We start from the raw sequence: 7,761 nt of genomic DNA, 5'->3' as shown, positions 1-7,761 counted from the left end.
ACTGGCTGAGCTGTGGAGAGGGACGAGGGGCGGACAGGAGCAGGCCTGGAGGTTGGCTCATGGGCCAGGGTTTGTGCAGAATCCAGGGAAGAGATGGAGGGGCCAGAGGCAGTGCAGAGGCAGGAGGTCCCTGGGTGAGAGAAGGAGGCCTGTTGTTTACAGGTTTTTATAAACCAGCAAAGGAGGAGTTGGCCTGCTCCCTGTTGAGAAGATTGTCTGGGGTTTCTTACAAATGTGGGAGGGGGAGGCAAGTGGAATGAATTAACAGGATGAGATTAGAAGAATTAGAGAGAACAGTGAGTGATTGATGACTGAGGGGGGCCCAGTGGTAGTCGGCCAGGTTGACCTCAGATGGGAGCAGGTCCGTGCTTTCCTCTGAGACCTGGAGAAATGACCACCCAGGCCCAGCCCGAGGCTTGGTGAGGGAGGCACCTTGGGCCTGAGGACAACGCCCTACTTCATCTGTCCTCCACCCGCAGAATGCAGACCCTTCAGAAGTCCCCCAGAACACCCCAGTCTGAGATCTCCATTCAGAGGAAGAAAACATCATAGGGGACATGTCCCCAGTGGGCGAGGAAAACTCATTTCCTTTTTTTATAAACTGGGTTACAGCTTGTGACGTTCAGAAAATCAATGCCATTGCCTGTGTGTCCATAGCATTTGCTCAGCTGAATAATCCTCCCGGAGGGCATTCCTTCCTGACGGCTGTGACGGGAGGTGCCAGTAATTCAGAAAAGCCTTCCTCTTCACCTGTTTGATCTCTTCCAATTCATAAGCTTGTGCGACGCTGAAGCCGGAACTCAAGTTTCACCGCCTCCTTGAGGAAGAGAGGAGAAGGGCTACAAAATAAATCAATGAGGCTAGAATCTCTATTTCCTGGCTACATTCTAATGCTCTAAGGTTCTTTAAGTCAGTAACATGGTTTGCAAATGACTTTCGTTTAATACAGCCAGACCCAGATCCTGGCGCTGACTCTCCCCGGTGGGAAGTCCAGGGGGTGTGAGGGCTGGACAATCAGGGAATGAGAACTAACAGGGCTGGAGTTGGTAGAGGTCAAGGTCCAGGTGAGAGAAATGGGCAGCACTGTCAAATCCGAAAGGCCAGTTGAGGAGTGCAGCCTGGGAGACAGGTGAGTAAGCAGCAGGTGGCCCGGACTGCGTGGGGGAGCAGGTGTGGAGACTTTGAGTGGCTTGTGTGTCCCAGGATCTTCATTTCAATTTTCGAAACCAACGTGGCAGGACGTGCAGGAATGAGTCCACACAGTACGCACGGCAGTTTGCCAAGCTTGTGATTGGTGGGAGGGAACACAAAAACCTAATAATATGGGGCATTACATACTTGATTGTTTAGTCTTTTTAAAAATATATTTTTATTGAATTCAGAGAGGAAAGGAAAGGGAGAGAGAGAAACATCAATGATGAGAGAGAATCATTGACCGGCTGCCTCCTGCAGGCCCCACACTGGGGACAGAGCCCGCAGCCCTGGCATGTGCCCTGATCTGGACTGGAACCGTGACCTCCTGTATAGGTCGATGCTCAGCCACTGAGCCATCCGGCCGGGCTGAGTGTTTAGTCTTCACGCCCAGTGCTTGCTGTAGTCGGGGGAGATGGGATTCAACCTTGAACACTCAGGGCCAAGGGGACTGGACTGACCTCTGCCACAGATTCCCTGGGGGACCAGCACTTCCCTTCTGCTCTCTTGGCAGAGGAAGGGAAGGTATTAAACTCGTCCCTCGGGACCGATTCATCTCTGGAATGCGCTCATTGTTTCTGGACAAGGTGGTCAGGCAAAGCATAACCGGTGAACTCCTTGAACCTCATTTCCTCTTTCATCCCAGCCTCCCCAAATTCCAGCCTCCTTTGGGGTGAGCTCCACCTGCGACAAAGGGGCTCCCAGCTCTCCCACTGTGAGAGCCAGCAGCTCTCCTCCCCTCGCGGTACAAGGATATGTGGTACTTCCTGCCCAGTCCTTAAAGTCCTCGGTGCCAGCCTGTGGGGCCGGGCCGGGAGGCAGGCCAGCCCGGGTGCCAGGCGGGAGGATGGCCGGGCCTGCTCTGCGCCTCGGTCTGACGTGCACAGGATGTCCTTGTCCTGATGTCATGCCATAGGAGTGAACTCCGAGGGTGCGGGGTGCAGGGAACAGTTACATAACCGGGCAGTTATGCTGCAGGGAGCAGAAGCCTGCGGAGATGGGCCCGCAGCTGAGCACAGAGGGAGCGGAGGGCAAGCAGAGATCACACCCACTACACCAGGCCCCGCGGCCACAGCACAACACAAATATGTCTTTAGGACGCGTTCCAGCTCAGCCCAATGTGTTCTTCTGTCATAACCCACTGCCTCATTCCAAGAACACAAATACAGTGACTCTCAGCTTAGCCACACGTCTTTAATTTAGAATATAAACTTTTATAACTTTAGGTTGTCCAAACCCTTATGCAAGATACATTTCTCATCATTTAGCATAACTGGAAAAATGCTTTAAAAAAGGTTTGGTTTGCCCAGCCAGCATGGCTTAGTGATTGAGTGTCAACCTACGAACCAGGAGGTGGCAGTTTGATTCCCAGTCAGGGCACAAGCCTGGGTTGCAGGCTCCATCCCCAGTAGGGGGCATGCAGGAGGCAGCTGATCAATGATTCTCTCTCTCTCTCCCTCTTCCTTCCTCTCTGAAATCAATAAAAATATATACATTTTTTTAAAAGGTTTGGTTCTGCATGGCACACATAGGAAAGATTCTGGTAGTGAGCCTGGTTCTGGCACGACTGGCTCAGTTCTCCATCAAATCACTTTCCCTCTCAGGATTTCCACACTTGAAGTAATATCTTCCAGCTTCATGAAGCCTCTATGGCAGTGGTTCTCAACCTGTGGGTTGCAACCCCTTTGGGGGTCGAACGACCCTTTCACAGGGGTCGCCTAAGACCATCGGAAAACACATATATAATTACATATTGTTTTTGTGATTAATCACTATGCTTTAATTATGTTCAATTTGTAACAATGAAAATACATCCTGCATATCAGATATTTACATTATGATTCATAACAGTAGCAAAATTACAGTTATGAAGTAGCAACGAAAATAATTTTATGGTTGGGGGTCACCACAACATGAGGAACTGTAGTAAAGGGTCGCGGCATTAAGAAGGTTGAGAACCACTGCTCTATGGGGTGTCGCCCATGTGCCAGGTGTTGGGAAGTAAAAGAAAGCTACTGCCTTCGAAGACAAATGGTGATGGTGAACTCCGTTACATGAGCGGCAGTGGCCGCAGGCTTCCAGTCACTCCTTCAATTCCTGGAATCAAAAGAAGGATGAGGTTTAGGTCCCAGGTCATCAGCAGGCACCGAGTGCTGTGGGAAAAAGAGAGGCTTTGTCCCCAGCGTGTGCAGGTTCAGACCTGGGCTCGCCTCCATCAGCCTCCACCTTGGACAAGCCTCACAGACTCTGACCTGCTTTCCCTCTGTCAACTGATGCTGATGCCTGTCTACCTCACAGGGTGAACACCGATGACACTGTGTATGTGAAGGCAGTTTGGAAGCTGCAGAGCGAGGTCACGGGTCAGGGGTTATGAATGTAGGAGAAGAAGTAGAGGAAGCTGGATATCTAGGACACAAATCTCTCCCTGATTGCCGAGGTGGACAGTGACCCCAGATTTTGTTTCTACTTCTAACTCTGAGTGGTACTTTTGAAGTTTTCATTGGGCTCTGTATTAGCCAGTGGATTTGGGAAGGTGGCATAGGGAAATGCTGCAACTTGGTGCAAAGTATGGGCTCCAGAAAAAGCCAGGAAATGCTCCTAAAGGTAGACCTTGGGAGTCTTGTTGGAGGAGATTCTGGAAATGATGTATTTCAGCCCCAACATGTTCTGGTGAAGAAAATGAAACCCAGGAAAGTTCATGATTCTTTCTGGGTCGGGTAGGAATCTGACCCACATGTTGAGCTGCTGCTGGCTTCCAGGTCTTCTGGTTCCAAGGTTGGAGTTTGTTTGATTGTTGCCCTTCCCCTTGTTGCATAGCTTTTCCTTGGATTAGTGACTCTGGACTAGAAGGAGAGATGCCGTCTCCAAGTGCTTTGCTCTTCCAAATAACGCTCTGTGTTTCTGTCAGTTAGGATGCCATTGGTGTTTCTGGATTTATTCCAGAGATTGAACTATATTGGGTGGGAAATGGTGAGAGGTCCGTTGTAACCTTCTAATACTTCGGAGTAATACTAATTCATTCCAAATCCAAGAGTCTTCACGGGTCATTTAAGGATGACCGTTCAATAGGAACAACAGACAAACAAGCATCCATGTGTTTCCATGGAGGGAGGCTGAAATTTGCATCTTGGCTCCATTATTCACTCCCTGTCTGAGCTTAAGTGAACTCCACTATTTACTAAGCTCTCTGAGGTTTCTTGCTCAAACACATGCGCCGAGCAAGGATGGTATGAGTTTCCTTAGTCTGCAGTAAGAAATCACCAGTTTCAAGGCTTCTTCCTTCACAGTTCTGGAGACTAGAAGTCAGAAATTCAGCGGGGATGGTCCCCTCGGGGAGTGATAAGAGAGAATCCACGTCTCGCATCTTGTATCTTCCAGCTTCTGGTGGCTTCCCTTGTATTCCCAGGCTGTGGTCACACCATCTCTGCCTTCCTCTTCATGTCACCTTTTCCTCTGTGTGTCTGTCTATGTGGGACTGTTAAAAGGGTGTTTTCAGTGGCTGAGATCCATCAGACAATGCAGGGTGGCCAACTCACCTCCTGAGCCTTCATTGAATCGCTTTGCAGACTTTTTCCAAGTGAGGAAGCATTCACAGATTCTGGGATTTGGATGTCAGTGTATCTTTGTAGATGCCCGCCATTCAACCTGTTACAGAGAGGGTGAGGATTACATGCATGAGCCTAATGTCTGGCCCCCACAGACAGGGCTCCACAGGGAGGGCAGTCTCCTAACCAGGCATTTAGCCAAAAGGCATTTTTCTTTAAAAGTCGAAAGTGAGTTTTTACCTGGATACCTGGATAACTTGGTTAATGTTGAACAGAAAACCGGCTGCCATTTATTGAGCAGCTACTTGGTAGCTGGAATTTTGCGTGCATTGCCTGACTTGGTCCTCACACCTGTAAAACTAGAAACTGAGGCTCAGAGGGGCTCAATTCCTTGTGCGGGGACAGTGCGTGAGTGGCAGAGCCTGGAGTCAGTCCCTGGCCGGGTGACCGGCTGCTGACTTTGATGGATCACACTGACTCTCCGTAAGTCCCTGAACAGACCAAACGCTCAGCTAGTTCAGGCTCCTCAAAAAGTATCCCTCTCTGAAGGCAACCAATGAGAATGCACTGCCTGCCTTTTCATTCCGATTTCTAGGCCACCCCATCCTCGATGGGGAAAAGTCTTCTAAAGATATCTGAGCTTTTCCCTAAAGCAGCTTTACAAGTTCTGAATCATCTATGTATGCGTTATGATTAGGCTATTAATCAAATCTTAACAGAAATGTTTTCTACAAGAGCGCACCCCATGAATTAAGGAAGACTTGCCTTCCCTTGCCTCATTTACAAGCAGGGAGCACCATCATTAAGCATCTCTTGCACGAACATTTAGGCTTCTCAGAAGAGCACTCCATTGAGATTTATTGAGGTGTGTGGAGAAAGTTCTATTAAAACAAGAAGACGGAGGCATCTGCGACTCATTGAACTGAGCTGATAAAAAAAAAACCATTCAGATATCTGTGGGCTCTGAAGCTGAAGGTAATTTTCACATCTGATGATTTTTTTGGGTCCCAGTGTGCCTCACTCTCACTCTCTCTGTGGTCCTAATGGGTGCCTGGAGGTACTTGTGAAGATGGGAAGGGAATATTGCTTTAGACTAAAGGGTTATCTTCCCAGAGTCCTTGGTCTGAGTTAAAGATAGCCACCTCAGAATAAGACAGCAACAGTCTGGCTTAGCTCTGCCTTGGCCAATGAAATTTCATATGATCTATGGATCTGAATTGATGAGTGGGACACATTCTGAGAAAAGAGAGCAGGGTTTGGTGGTCACTGGAAATCAGGTTATAGGAGATACTGTGGAAGAGCATGGTGCTGGTCCTTCGATATTCAGCTCAGGAATATGGAGAGTAGACAATCTGCTACATCTCAAGAGAGAAAAAGAGAACCAAAATATATGAAAGATGCAAGAAGCCCACAAAGGGTGTCAGCATCTAACCTGGTGCCCACATATTTGTACCCAACACATATGTGTTCAGTGCATAAATGAATGAACGTGAATGGGAAAGGCCTTGGTGTGGAAAGATTAGATTTGGAATCAAATAGACTCCACTTTGATCTGCATTTCTTTGCTGTGTGTACTTCATTAAGGTGCTTGAATCTCTTTGAATTGATTCCTCTTCTTTAGTATGAGGACAGTGGTATTTACCTCTGAGTTCTGTTGTGAGGATTAAGATTAAGTGGGTGAAAGCACTTTTGGAGTCATGGTTGGGCTTGACGAGAGCACTCTGAGAGGAGCTACAGGGGAAGCTCATGACCAAAATAAGAGCAGACATAGTCACTATAGAGCTGGGCAGTCAGGGACACCTCACGATGGAGGAGTGGTGGGACTCGGTCCACCAATGACACTGCCGTATAATTCATGTGTGTGATGATGATGCTGTGCTATGATTTTTATAAATATATGCATTAGGCGAGCGTTCTATAAAAGCTGTTGTTTTTTAAATTTTGTTTTCTTAACAAAATGTGTTCGTTTATTTTTTATTTATGCTTTAGCCCTAAACAGGATAAAAATCATTTTTTAGGAAATGTTCTTAGGTGTAACGGCTCCTTCTCCAAATGAGCAGTAAAGCCTTCATTCTTCAGTTGAATGGTTGGTGCTCGCTATGATTTTATGAGGCCAAACACTGCTCCATTTGAATAAATACTTTCTCTTTCTAGAATATGAAACTAGAGAAACATCATGTTAAGTCTCAATTGACATGAGTTACAAAAACATGCAGATTTTCTTCCCATTAAGGGCATGGTCGAGGTTAAAATGGAAGCCAGGTCAAGGTTAACATGGCAGCTGGGATTCTTGATGGCTCTCCCTTTCCCGACTCAACACTTCTTCCTGTTTGCCAGCTTAACGATTCTCCCTGACGGCTGTGGGAAGCTTTTCCTGACCCCGACTCAGTTCCTTCTTTTCTGTCGTGTTTACTGAATTGTCTACTTGTCTTAGAGCACAAATAAAACAACAGCAGTTCTCTTTTACCGAGCGCCTAGGATGTACCAGACAATACAGCAAACGTGCTGCATATATTGACTCATGAAATCCTCTCAAGAACTTGGAGAGAAGATATTATTATTCTCATTTTATAGATCTAACGTTTCAAGGGCTTAGGAAACTTGCTAATAATCACTCGGCTAATAAAAGGCAAAGCCTGAATTTGAATGGAGGTTTGTCTGGGCCCAAAGTCATTTTCCTCAGCAATTACATTATACCCTGTCTCTCTCCGCCGGGCTGTGAACGTTTTTTAGGTCAGACACTGCATCTAACTTACTTTAGTGTCCTCATTGCCTCCAGTAGGGCCTGCGCTGCATCAGAGGCTCAGGAAATTGTGTTAGTATAATTCAAGGTACTTCTGAAATAGACGGTTTCTAGGAAGGAGAGCACACAAATAGATACTCACAGACACATGGGGAGACAAGCTCACAGAAGCAGAGACACACAGAGGCACAAACACACAGACACGCACACTCATACAAATACTCCCTACACATGCAGATGCACACACACACACACACACACACACACACACACACACACACA

This window comes from Myotis brandtii, unplaced genomic scaffold (genome assembly GCF_000412655.1).
Source record: "Myotis brandtii unplaced genomic scaffold, ASM41265v1 scaffold813, whole genome shotgun sequence".
Classification (NCBI taxonomy): Eukaryota; Metazoa; Chordata; class Mammalia; order Chiroptera; family Vespertilionidae; genus Myotis; species Myotis brandtii.
Note: the sequence above shows the minus strand (reverse complement) of the source record.